This window comes from Alligator mississippiensis, chromosome 14 (genome assembly GCF_030867095.1).
Source record: "Alligator mississippiensis isolate rAllMis1 chromosome 14, rAllMis1, whole genome shotgun sequence".
NCBI classification, from domain to species: Eukaryota; Metazoa; Chordata; order Crocodylia; family Alligatoridae; genus Alligator; species Alligator mississippiensis.
Window position 1 is genome coordinate 30,510,457 of NC_081837.1, and position 13,555 is coordinate 30,524,011.

Here is a 13,555-nt window from a genome sequence, read left to right on the forward strand (position 1 = left end):
CATTACTCTTCTGCATTTACCTAGATGCTTCCCAGTATACCATGTCACAAGTTGCCATTCTAGGGCAGCTCCTCTGGGAGCCAGTCCTAGCTACCAGAGCACCTTTACGGTAACCTCCAGTGGAAAACAGTGCAGACTTGTGGCCCTTCTAGAACCTTTATGAAGCAAGTGTAAAAAACTTCTGCGTTCCCTGCTTGATTCATTAGAAGCCTCGATCTCTTCAGCTCTGTTTTCCCTGAAAGACTCTATGGGTGACTGGACATCCAGTACAGAGGATGATGATGATTATTGTAGTGTCTAGGAACTTCGGGATTAGAACCATGGCTCAGAACCGCAGGCGGATGACACGTTTAACTGAGAGGGGAATTAATTTTTATTGCCATTGTTCACATTCTTGTAAACACACTTATTTAACTCAAGTGCCCAAGCAACACTTGGAAAAACAGAAGTTTGAATTCAAGATCTAACATCCCTGCTTCTTTGAGTAAGGGCTGCAGAAGTTCCTTAACAAGCAGGAGTGCCTGGGGAGCTCAGGGAAAACCTCTCTCTTCAGTTTTTTAAACCTTTTCTTTACATGTCCTCAAAACACAATGGTAAGCCTTACACAGGACTCCAGCTGCACCTGAGAGCAGGAAGATGAGTGATGGGGCATTGCTCTTAATTCTGTAGGGTTCCCACATACACATTCACAAAGTCACAGAACTGTAGAGATCCTCTAGTCCAGTGGTCTCCAGCCTTTTAAAGTAGATCACCTTTGGTGTTTAAAAGCAACACAAGATCTAACATGCGCCGCTGCCCCCCCACTCCCCCAGCAGGTAAGTCTATGGGGAGGGAAGCGGGGGGTGCAGATTGAGGCAGAGGAAGAAAAAATTATTTGGGGGCGTGCCTCCCCAGCAGGTAAGTCCCACCCAGCTGGGGCCCTACTCAACTTACCACTGTTCCTGCCTCTGCGGCACTGTCCCTCACCACGAGGGCCTTGATCTAGCCCCTGCCCCCTCCCCACGGACTGACCTGCTGGGCTGGGGCATGCGTGCGCATGCACACGGGCACTCAGCCCCCCACCCCAGCCTCAGATCGACTCCAAGAGGCTCTGAGATCTACCGCAAAAGGCTCTGAGATTTACCAGTGGATTGAGATCCACTGGTTGATGACCATTGCTCTAGTCCCATCCCTGCACTGAGACAGGCTTAGACCATCCCTGACTGATGTTTGTTTGATCTGTTCTCAAAAACCTCCAACAGAAGGGGTTCCACAACTCTCCTAGGCTTCCTGTGCCAGGGCTTCCCTGCCCTTATCACCCCTGTGCCCAAGATGGGCATTTGGAAAATGAAAGCAAAGGCATAAATACATCTCCTGTTGTTCAGCTCCAACTCACAGCTGGCTGTTGTGGTTAGTTAGCAACATCATGTAGTGTCTGTAAAAGGACCTGGGATCCTTCACAATGGAAAAATCACAACACAGCCATGATTTATAGATCTCCCAGCACTTAACAAAGGGGGAGGTTCAATTATCTCCATGGAGACAGGGGGAGGCTGAGCGCAGAAAAATACACAAGATCATACAGGGCATCTCCAGCAGAGGTGGGAGTAGAACCTGGCCTCTCTGCACCCAGGCCAGTGCTCTACCTAGTGGCCACGCTGCACTAGAGGATGCCCGTCAGTTAGCACTCGGCTCCTGTTCCAGTCTATGGAAAAGCAGTGGGCTCTTCGCCTAATAAGCAGCTCTGTACCACATGCCAGCAGAAATCTGAGGGGAACAATGGTCCTAGGGGCAAGCTGCTGGTGGGGGTTCTCAGTTCCGTTCCTTAAACAACCTTGACCAAGTCACTTGACGCTGCTTTGCTTCACCTCCTTGTCTGTTTGAGTGGGGGGTGGGGGATAATTCAGCCTTGTCTCTATACCTTGTGAGCTGTCTGGAGCAAGGGCTCTCTCACTCTATGCACAGGTCTCTCTATGCAGAGACCTTTGAGGTCTCTGGGAGCAAGGCAAGATTTTCTGGTATGCCCAAGAGCAGATTTGGCTGCCTGTCTTCTTGCAAAATGTTTCTCCCAGGCTGGGGCGTGGAAAAGGGCCCTTACACCAAACTCCACGGAGCATCACTGCTCTGGGGAGCAGCCAGTCCCATGATTAGGGATACAGCACAGGGACTTCGTGGCCAACAGCATTCCTGTTACAGCTTGTCTCTCCTAGCATCAAGCGGCAGAACATGTGAAATGAATATCCTGTCCCATCCCCCTGCAGTGCTGGGATGGAGTTTACCAGGAAATTAGAGTGACATTGTTGCAAGTAATTGAGTGCCTTTCCAGAGATAGTCTTCAGGCCTCACTGGTTTAGCTATTTCTTAAATGGATGAGCTAATTAACTTAACTAATTGCTCCCAAGAAGTAATATTTTGCTGTCACATGCCCCAGAAGCATGTTCTCTTTTCCAGCATCTGCACGTCTGTTTCCTCAGCGGAGCGCTCTTCATCCTGGGCCCACTTCCCTTTAAGGTAAGTCTTGGTGCCTGCCCAGAGCAACCACGGCACGGTCATTCTAGCATGGCTTTCTGACCTGAGTTCACACAATCTTTGTGCTTGCTTACTTGTGTATGCAAATAAAGATCCCAATTTGTCCAGGTGTCAGATTGAAACCAGCTGGATTGCACGCCCAAGAGACCCCCAATGCTTTCCCACATGGGGCCAAGCATTTGTGACTCAGTTCCACCAACACTGAAGGCAAGTTCTGGCCTGATGCATCTTCATTTGGCTCTGTTTCCCACAGCTCTAAATTGTGCTTGAAGCCAAAGGAGAGGTAAGATAGCCATGAGACTCATCTCAGTGGGCATGAAGCCATGTCTCCTGGTGCCGCTTAATTATTGCAGTCTCCCAGGCAGCTCCAGAAATGAATGGTTGCTGGGTCTCTGCATCATCAAGTAGGGACATACGGTCATAGTGTGCATGTACCAATGCCTCAACAGATCTCAGTGGATGATGAATTTTCCAAGACCCCATGTATCCTTTCAGCTGGATTTCACTCTGCAGGAGTCTCTGAGGATAGAGTCCTTCCTTTTACAATGCTGATAGCCACACTTCACTGTTTGTCACCAAAGGCTCAGATCTTCAATGCTATTTAAGCTTCTAACTCTTACCACAACCAAAAGAAGTTATGCTCCTTTGTGGCTCTGAGCCTAATTAGTCTCTCTCCCATGGCAGTGGCCCAGTGGAGTGCCACCAACACACGTTGCTGATGGCTTAACAAAAGGCTCCACAGAGGAGAGCTGAGGCATAGCAGTGGTAGAGGTACTTCTACCCATTGCCACCTGTTCTACTTGCACCGGCTTTGCTTGCACTAGATTCTACCTGTATCTGTAGGGAGAGAGTTCTCCGAGCCTGGTGATCTGCACTGTAGCTTACCACCAACACAATAACCATGTGTCATTACCCCACTGATTCTAAGAGGCCTATGGCTGTGCCCACCCAACCCTGTGTACAGCAGGAATAACTCCTGTGCTTCCCAACAGGGGTAAGTACAAGGGAAATCTAGCCCACAACACTGGTCCTGCCAAAGTTGGAAGAACCCAAAGCACAAGTAGCCTGCAACACTCATGACAAGCGGGGCCAGATTCCTCCGAAGCGTGCCAACACCAAAGGGCAGGAGGAATGGGTCAGAGTGATCCAAGAAGCTGCCACTAGGAGGTATGTGATGAGGAGGCTGTGAGGCTGAGTAAGGGGGAAAGGCAGCTGAATTTCAAGCAAGGCCTGCTGGCGGTCTCCCACAGGAAGTCTTGGGCCTTTTAAGGACAGACATGCAAAGCCCTGGAGAATAAACCAAAGGAATCATGTGCTTAGCGTGTTCCACCTCCTCTTCTCATTAGAGAGGCTGTAGGAGAGGCAAGAGACTTAGGAGTGTAGTAATAGCAGGGGACTGTCATGGGGTGTATGTGCTGCTAAACCAGCATCTTCCTGTGTGCTTGATCAAGCCACTCCTAGGACCAACAGGTCTAACTCTCAGTCTGTCTTGGCCTCAGCTCCCAGTCTCTAAAGCAGATCAATGGCACTTCCCTACCTCCCAGGGCATTGCGGGGCTGCCCACATTAATGACTGTGCTAAAACAGCTCAGGGATGGTGACCCCTCAGCCTTCTCCAGTTCTCTTTTCCTATCCCACCTGCAACAGTAGCAACCCTACACTTTCCCCTCCCCTGGCACTTTGTGTGTAAGGATCTCAAAGCACTTGATTAAGGAAGAAGTATGCCTCCATCCCTTGTGGAGGCAGGCACAGCCTGAATCCAAAGCACGAAGAGGCCACATAACTATCTAGTTTGACTAGAGAATAGAGCATGAAAGAAAGGTGAATCAGAGCCAGGACTGGTCCCCAGACCTGCTGGCCTCCTGACCTGGGCCTAACAAAGGCCACTTCGGTTGAGGCTTCTAGGTCTAAAAATAACTATCATTAACCAAAAGGATATGATGTCTCTAACCTGGCTCTCTAGTTCAGCCAGCTGAGGGCTGGGAAAGCAATCTGCCACAGACCTTGGGGACTGCACTGAGATGTGTGTATCAGAATGGAAGCTCAGTCTAATTAAACAGGAAACTGGCTGGCAGTTTCCTGATTTACACAAGAGGCCTTCTGTTAATGACCAGGTGATTCTAGCTCACCATCATGAGGATCAAAGCTACCATCCATTTTATTCCATGACAATAGAGCTTCCCCTGGTCACTGCATGGCTGCGCTGCACTGACCATGGGGCTCCCTGGCCCTGACCACAGCCTCCATCCAGTGGTGACGTGTAGTGGATGCATGTGCACCCCCTGACAGCAGCGCTCCCCGCTTAGGCCATGGTGGGGGGGCAGGCAAAAGTATAGGTGCCCCTCCTCAGAGCGCCAGGAGAAGCAATCCCCACGGCCCTCTCACAGCTCATTGTGCCAGTGACACCACCCCCCCCCCTCCCCCCCCGCAATCACTGACTGGCCGCTGGGGGGAGCAAGTGCCCCCCCAACTCAGGAAACACCAGTCACTCATGCCTCCATCTACACTGGCTCTGGACTTGTTTGCTTAGGAGAATTTTCCACTTATTTTGTCCCAATAGGAATTTCAGCCACCAACTCTATCATCATCACCACAACCTACCCCTATGGTCTTAAGTGGTCCCTCTACACAGGGATGAATGTCACTTGGAAAAAAGACTTTAAGCTTAACTACCGGTACAGAGCATGTTTGAAATGAATTTCCCATGAACCCCAGTGCCAGAAACCTCACAGATTTCCATTATGCTTGAGCATTCCCAATCAGGGAACAGAAATAATACCAGGTGATTTAAGTGGCCAAACAGCATTAAGTGATGCAGTTGGAATCTCAAAGGGTAAGCAAAGGTTGGCAAACCAGAGCCTAAAATAAATTCACCAGTATTTTAAGTCAAACAGCTCTGACCAGCAAATCCACTCCAGGGTATCACACTTTGCTCTAGGCTGACACACTAGCACGAGAAAAAGGGACAAAACCTGTCCAATTAAATATTGTTTGTGTAGAGAACATAGCACCTACCAGCCGCAAGCAAGAACAGGGTGCATTGTGCTTGCTGTTGTACAATAACGCCGTGTCTCCTGGGCAGCTTACAACTACGATGGAGAGAGAGGAGGGGAAGCGAAGGCACAAGGGGCATTTTTATATGTGCTGTAGGATATGGCTCTGAGTGCTTTAATTAGCAAGCCATGCTAATTAAAAGTGCCCATGCATCATGTGTATCAGCATCACCGCATGTCCCTGTGACAGGGCTCTTTGAACTACAGTTCATTGAATGTGCTTTATTTTGAAGTGCCCCACCGTGATTTTTTCAGCGCAGAGATTCATGACGATGCTGATACACATGATGTGGAAGGCTGCCAAAGCGCATCAATTTTTGTGCACCAGCAGACTTGCGTAATAGAATCTGCTCTGATGTGCTGGATTTCCAGTGCATTGGAGCAGGCTCCATGTATGTGCATAGGAGCTCAAGGAGAAGTTGAGACTTACTCCTAGTCATGTGGCAGCTCAGTGGCAGAACCAGGTCCCAGATGCATTATGTTCTGGGATCTAATGAATAGGCTGCTGTTAACATCGAATGTTTTGGCACCATACTGCCATGTATTTCCTCGCAGGTCTGCGCAATCCCTGGTTCAAGGATCAAGAAATTTGCACGCTGTGCCCTGATGCTTCATCACTTAGAGACCTTCATTATCACACTTGAGCCCTGTAGAGCTTCAAAGGAAGCCAAATGTATTTTTAATTAAATTCAGGAGATTTTAAAAAATAGCAAGGGTGCTGCCTGGAGGTTTTAGGAACTATGCTTTCAATTATGAATGGCGCTTTAATGAGGCCTCAGTGCCATAATGAGATCCGGGCAGGCGGGGGCTGGGCTTGCTTGTCTTGGTAAAGCAGCAAGGAGACAGTAGCATTCCTCCCACACCACTCCACCCTCTTGCAAGGAGGTCAAAGCAATGGCAGGGCCAACACTTAGACTAAGACAGAAGGGGTGAATGGACTCACCAGGAGTTTCCAGCGCCGTTCCAGATCTTAAGCTATAAATGAAAACAATTTAAAGACAAAGTTAGAATTCTTTCTGCTCTAGCTCCCAGCTCACCAGGTTAAAGCAGATCAAGTAGCACAATTATAGCAGCACCCAGTGCACCATCAGCCTGACTGAGCACAGCATGGACAGTGGTAAGGGCACATTTGAGTGGGCTGGTGTCCAATGCACAGAGTGTACATATACAGCTCATACTATGAAAATACCCAGGATTTTGCTCCACTGGTCCTCTTCAATGGAGAGAAGTGATTCTGGACCTATGAGCCTGCAAAGCCAGAGCAGGGACCCTCACTAATGTTCACAAATGCTTGTCTCAGGAGCTGTTTGTGGAAAAAGTGGTCACCAGCACAAAGGACAGTTCCCCAATGGAGCCAGGGTGACAAACTTGCCAAGAACATGAAAACTGCACTTACTCACTACAGAGTAACCTTCTCCTACCTATAAAACAACAAGGGGCATGCTGTGCCCACACTGTCCTGTTGCCCTGGCTTGAAGGAGCATTTCAGGACCCTCTACCTGGCCCCAGTGTTGCGCCTAGTGAGCACCATTTCATCAGTCTGTCAAACACACCTGCTTCACAGCTAAGCCTTTGCCTGCCACCCTTAAGACTGAGCATGAGTCTGCAATGAGTGGCTGGGTCTCGGCAAGGAAGGGAGCAGGGGGATGCCAAGGGTGGTTCTGGGAAAGCAGTATGATGGAGAAGAGGAAACACATGGAGTGACTGGTAGAAACATCACCTGCTGGAGTAGCCTGGGAATTAGCTGCTCCAGAGCCACCAGTTTAGGTGGGAAAGCAGAGCATTTGCAGAATGGATGGGCTCCAGGGATACTGCTGCCTCCCCACCTAGGCTCCCCTTCAGGGACACTAAACCAGCACCTTTGCAGCAGCGCAGCAGAGAGCAACCCAGCACAGCCCACTGGACTGAGACTACTAGGATGGGACCAAGGGAGGATGGGGAATCTCAGGGACCAGAGACCCACAAGTTAGAGATCACAGGATTTTGGGAAAGCAGAGCTGCCTGTTCCAATGCTTGCCCACCCTCATATTCAGATAGTGCCCTCCTAATCTCCAACCTAAATTTCCTCTTGGGCAGCTTGAGGCCATGGCTCTTAGTCCCGTCTCCTATGGCCAGAGAGAAAAGCCCATTTTCAGCTTCTCTGTAATCAGACTTCAGGTGTTTGAAAACTGTTGTCAAATTCCCTCCATCTGTCTTTTCTTCAGACTAAATAACCCTAGTTCTTTCAGCCTTTCCCCATGTGTCTTGCTTCCCAAGCCCCTTCCAAACTCTCCATATCCTTCTTGAAGTGTAGGGCCCCAAACTGGACACACTACTCCAGGTGAGGCCTTACCAGTGCTGGACAGAGCAGAGGACTCACTTCCCTTGATTTGCAAGTGACACTTCTATTAAGACCCAGTATGCTGTTGACTTTTTTTGCAGCTAGAGCTCATTGTTGGCTCATATTCAGCTTATGGTCTACTGAACCCCCAGGTCCTTTACTGCAGTACTTCAGCCTAGCTAGTCACTCCCCAGTTTGTATTTGTTCATGCAGTTCTTTGTCATATGTGCAGGACTTTGCATTTGTCCTTAATTAATGTCTTCTGATTGATTGCAGACCATTTTTTCCGGTTTATTCAGGTCACACTGAATCCTAGCTCTACCCACCACAGTGTCTGCAATTCCACTCAACTTGGTGTCATCTTCAAATTTGTAAAGATGTAGTCAATCCCATCATCCAAATCATTAATGAAGATGTTAATCATTACTGGACCAAGGACAGACCCCCCCGGGGAACCCCACTTGATGCTGCCTTCCAACTAGACATTGAACCACTGATGACTACTCGTTGAACACAATGACCCAACCAGTTACATACCCACCTTACTGTACAGTACTTTCATCTAGCTTGCTATGTTTCTTTAACTTGTTAATGAGACTTGTAGGAGACAGTGCCTTGCTTAAGTTAAGGTATATCGCATCCACTGCTCTCCCCTCATCCACAGAGCCTGCCACCTTAGCATAAAAGGAAATCAGTATGGTCAGGCATGACTTGCTCTTGATGAGTCCATGCTGAATGTTCCTAATCAACTTGTACTTCTCTAGGTGCTTCACGATAAATTTGTTGAGGACCTGCTTCATGATCTTTCCAGGTATTGAGGTCAGACTGATGGGTCTGTAATTCCCCAGATCCTCTTCTTTCTCTTTCATACAGATGGGCACTATATTTGCCCTTTTTCAGTCACCTGGGACCTCACCCAACCTCCACAACTTCTCAAATAGGATAGCCAATGGCTCTGAAATTACCTCAGCCAATTCCTTCAGTACCCTAGGATGCATTCCATCCAGCCCTGATGTCTTGAAAGCATCTTGCTTCTCTAAGTAATCCCTAACTTCTTCTTCTACTACTCTAGCCTGTTTGACTCCTGTGGTTTCGCTAATTTTCCCCTTCTGACATACTTGTAGAATCTCTTTTTATTGCTTTTATGGCCTTTGCTACTTGTATCTCAAATCATGTCTTGGCCTTCTCTGTAACAGTGTGTTTCTCACACAGTACCCTGGCCTAAGCAATCTGCATCTCATTCTGCAGCTCTATGTCCAGTTGTGGTTAGAGGGCCCAGGATGCAGCACAACTGCCCTGCTTGGGCACCTCTCAATACCTGAGCAGCCAGGAAGAATCTTCCTAATATGCCCTTCAATTCATCCTTTCATCTCTCAGCATAGTGAGGAGGGCTTTAAATTAGATTTAATGGGGAAGGAGACAAAAGCTGAAAGGTAAGTAAGGAGCAAGGTTACCTGGATAAAGGCCAAGAAATGGGAGGCAAGTTTGTATGAAGTAAATTAGCTGGGTAATTGCTAGTATCTAAGACATGTATTTACTGATGCAAGAAACATAGAAAGCAAGCAGGAACAGCTGAATGTTCTAGCACACAGATAAAATTATGGGATACCTGAGATTTCATGGGAAAGTTCACATGACTGAATACTGTCATGGAAGGTGTAACTTGTTAAAGAGAGACAGGAAGGGTAACAAGGAAGTGATGCTGCTTTATACATTAAAGATACACACAGTTGCTCTAAGATACAGGATGAAGTGAGAAGTTCATCTCTAGAAAGGGTCTGGGTCAAGGCAAAACAGGAAATGGTTGGTATGGGCATACCTGAGCACAAGTCCCAAAATTGTGGCCCAGCAAAAGGAGGAGGTGAAGGAGGAGGTGAGCCAGCCTTTGTTGGAGCCCTATAGTGTAGTGCTCTGTGCACTCACCCAAGAAGCAGGATATCCAGGGTTTAGGCCTCTCTAACCAGAGACTACATGTAGGTCTCCAGCCTCCCAGTTCAGTACTTTAACCACCAGTCCACCAGTTAGCATTGTCCAGCCCTCCCTGTGAAAATGGCCCCCTGGGCCTAAAGAAATTGGGGAATCTCAATCACTGCAAGTTTTCTAAAAGCATTTAGCTGGGATGGTTTAGAGAGGGCTGATTCTGCCCGGAGCAGGGGGTTGGACTAAATGGCCTTCTGAGGTTCCTTCCAGCCCTATTTTTCTCTAATTCAGTCCCTGTCTTTCTCCTTCCAGACTCTATGCATCTTCTGGAAAAAAAACTACTCGAGGAAGATTTTCATCCATAAAAAATTATTTTTTGGAAAACCAAAATGAAAATATTCACCCCCAAGCAAGTCCCTGACCTACCATTTTTACTTTTCAGCCAAGATCTGGAAATTGTCTGCACACACAGGAATTTTCAGAACAATTTTGATTTGGTTGAAAAACAGATTTCTGTCCAAAACCAAAATGAAGTGATGTTTTGGTGGAGAAAGTGCAGCAAGTTCTGCTTCCAAGCACTTGCAGATTTGTGTTCCTAATGGCTGAGCTATGCAAAGTTACTCCCCTACTCTCTTCCCAGGAGTCACAATCCCCTGATCTGATCATTTTGCTGCAAGTCTTGAATAGCCTCCATTTTGGACAGAACACCTCCTTGCAAATGCAGTGACTGGACCTGTGCGCACGCTCCTGGCAATGTCTCTCACTTCCAGGTGGTACAACTGCTCTCCCAGCCCTGGGTTCCCCATGCACAGTGCTGCTGATGCTCCTCAATCTCACCTCACCGCTTCCCGCTCTCCCTGTCCCACACCACTCCTAAGTGTATGAGCTAACTGGCTCTCAAGTGTATGACACCCATGGGGTCTCCCATGCCTTGACACTCATTCTTCAGAGATTTACAGTTACTCTGGCTTCACTTTGCTCAGTGAAGGGTACCAGGTACTGAAATGATGCACAAGTAGCAACAGAAGGGTTCTTCTGCGTGTCCAGCAAACTAGATAGAGACTGAAATTTTGTGTTTCTTCTCAGACCAGAACAAGCTTCTTCATCTCCCTTGCCTCCTTACTCCTGAACATATTTTCAGGAGGAGAGTTAGGTCTCTGTAACCTATGGAGCCTGGAGCTTGGGCCTCCTCTCACTTTCTAAGCAGCTAGGCACTAACACAGTTATCCTTTCACGAACACTGATACAGCCACACACCACCTCTCACACAACATGCTTCTGCTCTGCATGACCTGATTTCCCTACAAAGGCAAAATATTTTGCTGCCTGTGCCTATGATTTGCACTGCTCACAGGCTCACATTCTTGAGTGTTTTGGGGGGTGTGAAGCAAGCACAAAGGAGCTGGACCTGTTTTTGTAACAGCATTTCTCAGCCTGATCGGAGGCAATATACACATGCCCTTAAAAGCTTCAGCCAAGATGGACAGTGAATGAACTTGCAACAAAAGGCAGACCGTGATACAAAGAACTCTGAGTCTATCTAGCCAAGATGTGGGAGAGGGAACTGATGTGCAAAGGGAGGGGAAGGAGAGTGGGAATTTCACAGATTTCATACACGTTAGGGCTGGAAGAGACCTTGTGAGATCATCTGGTCCAGCCCCCTGCCCAAGGGCAGGAAGTCAGCTGGGGTCAGAGGATCCCAGCAACATAATTGTCTAAGTGCATCTTGAATGTGTCCAGAGTAGGTGCTTGCACCACTTCTGGGGGAGTCTATTCCAGACTCTGGAGACTCGGACGGTAAAGAAGTTCTTCCTTATGTCCAGTCTAAAACGGTCTTCCAGCAGTTTGTGACTGTTGGACCTTGTTTTCCCTAGGGGAGCCCTGGTGAACAGATGCCCTCCCAGATCCTGGTGTACACCCCTTATATACTTATAGGCTACCACTAAGTCACCCCTGAGCCTACGCTTAGCCAAGCTCAAGAGTCCCGTGCCTCTCAGCCTCTCCTCATAAGGCCTGCTCCCTTGCCCTCTGATCCTGTGTGCTGCTCTCCTCTGGACTTTCTCGAGCTTCTCCACGTCCTTTTTAAAGCGTGGAGCCCAGAACTGCATGCAATACTCCAGCTGCGGCCTCACTGCAGATCTACCCATGGTGACTGGAAGAGATAGAAAGAAAACCCAGATCCCTTAGGCCCCAGTGACAGACAATTTTTTTGGTTCCCTGGCAATTTTGAAATGTTGGAAAAAATCCCTTCTGGGTCAGAGTGAACCTGAAACATTTTTTAAATGTTTGGCAAATAGAAAATTTGACAAAAAATATTGCTTGGTTTCATGCTATACTTTGTTTCAACAAAATGGAGATGCTTTGCTGCAGTGTGAGCTTTACATTTCTAATCCTTAAAAAAACAAATGACAAGAGATTTTGGAAGCAAAGGCCATTTCCAAAACAAAAATCAAACTGCTTCATTCCACAAAGGTCAGAGCTAATCCAGCTTCAATTGCCTGGAGTGTTTTGAAAATGTTTCCTAAAGCAAAAAGCTCCATGGGTCTCTGTGGAAGAATTCAGTGCCGCCCAATTAGGGCTTCCAGCTGGAAAAAGCTGTGTGAGAAAAATATAGAACAGGATGGACATTTACTGGGTCAGACCACTGGCCCATCTAGCCCAGTGTCCTGTTTCAGAGGAAGAGCGTGGATGCTAAGGGGGAGGGTGAACAGGGCAGGTCCAGAATTTCCCAGCCCCTGCTCCTCTCCCCTTGCAGCTTCCAGCATTTGGAGGTTTAGGAAGCCCATGTCAGGGTCTGCTCTCGCAGTGGCCTTTCCATAGGGGAGCCGCACGCCCTTCCTGAAATCCCCTGGGAATTCCACTGCAGGCATCTACGGCTGCCTTGATTTTACAGAGGTGCTTATTCAGCAAAGCAGCCCCTGCCGCAGCCGAGTCTTTGATGAAGGAGCTCTCAGCACAGGCAGGGAGTGGGAGGAGGTGCTTCCAGGCTGCCTGGCCTCTTGCCCAGTGTAGGGTTTTATTTATTATTTATTATTTATTTCAACATATAAAAATCCAGCCAGCCCCCGCATTTCCCTCCATCATTCAGGTGTCTCCGAACTAAGTACAAACATTAAAGCATTCACCCAGCCAGGACTCTGAGCACAGCAATCAATCAATGCACCTTCTTAAAACATGTGCAGAGATCCCAGCCCAAGCCGCCTTCCCTTCCTCCCCCTGCCCTGCTAGCTGGGACTGGGTACTGTGCTTGCCACACACTCTCCTTCTCAGTAATTTTTCTGCAGAGATGGAGAAATGAGATCTGGAACTAAGCAACCACTTCTGGCACCGGCTCATATTAGGACCCACCAGTTCAGTGTTCCTTGCAGAGACAGGGCTGTGGGCTTGAATCCCCTTAGGCTGGTCTAGAGCACAGGTCTCCCACTTCCTGGCTGAAGCACCCAGACCACAAGTCTAGCATGTAAAAGCTGAACGCCACCAAGGCCTTGTTTTTTAGTTGAAGTGACCACAGCTGCTGTGCTTTGCACTGAACTCAGTAGTCCTTGGGTTCAACGGGAAAATGCAGAACATGTCTGGACCTGGGTCTCTGGCTCCCAGGCTAGCACCTTAACCACTGTTCCTCTCTACCCCCAGGCTCCCACCCAGGCCCTCTCTCTAGTTGTCTCTCCACAGCTGGGAAGCAGGTGGCATGGTCAGTGCAAGTGCAGGAAGACAGCAGTGAGAATGGAGTAATTGTTCCAGGGAAGAGGCCAGAC

General features: G+C 48.3%; 1 protein-coding gene across 2 annotated transcripts in view; it reads right to left on the reverse strand.

Annotated features, from left to right (window-relative positions):
- The window catches only part of SYT2 (synaptotagmin 2), a 204,455-nt gene that overhangs the window by 96,375 nt on the left and 94,525 nt on the right, over positions 1 to 13,555 (reverse strand). For both annotated transcript variants that reach the window (XM_059717033.1, XM_059717031.1), the window contains exon 2: positions 6,504 to 6,535. The gene's annotated coding sequence lies outside the window, so the exon portion shown is untranslated. The remainder of the gene's footprint in view (positions 1 to 6,503; positions 6,536 to 13,555) is intronic.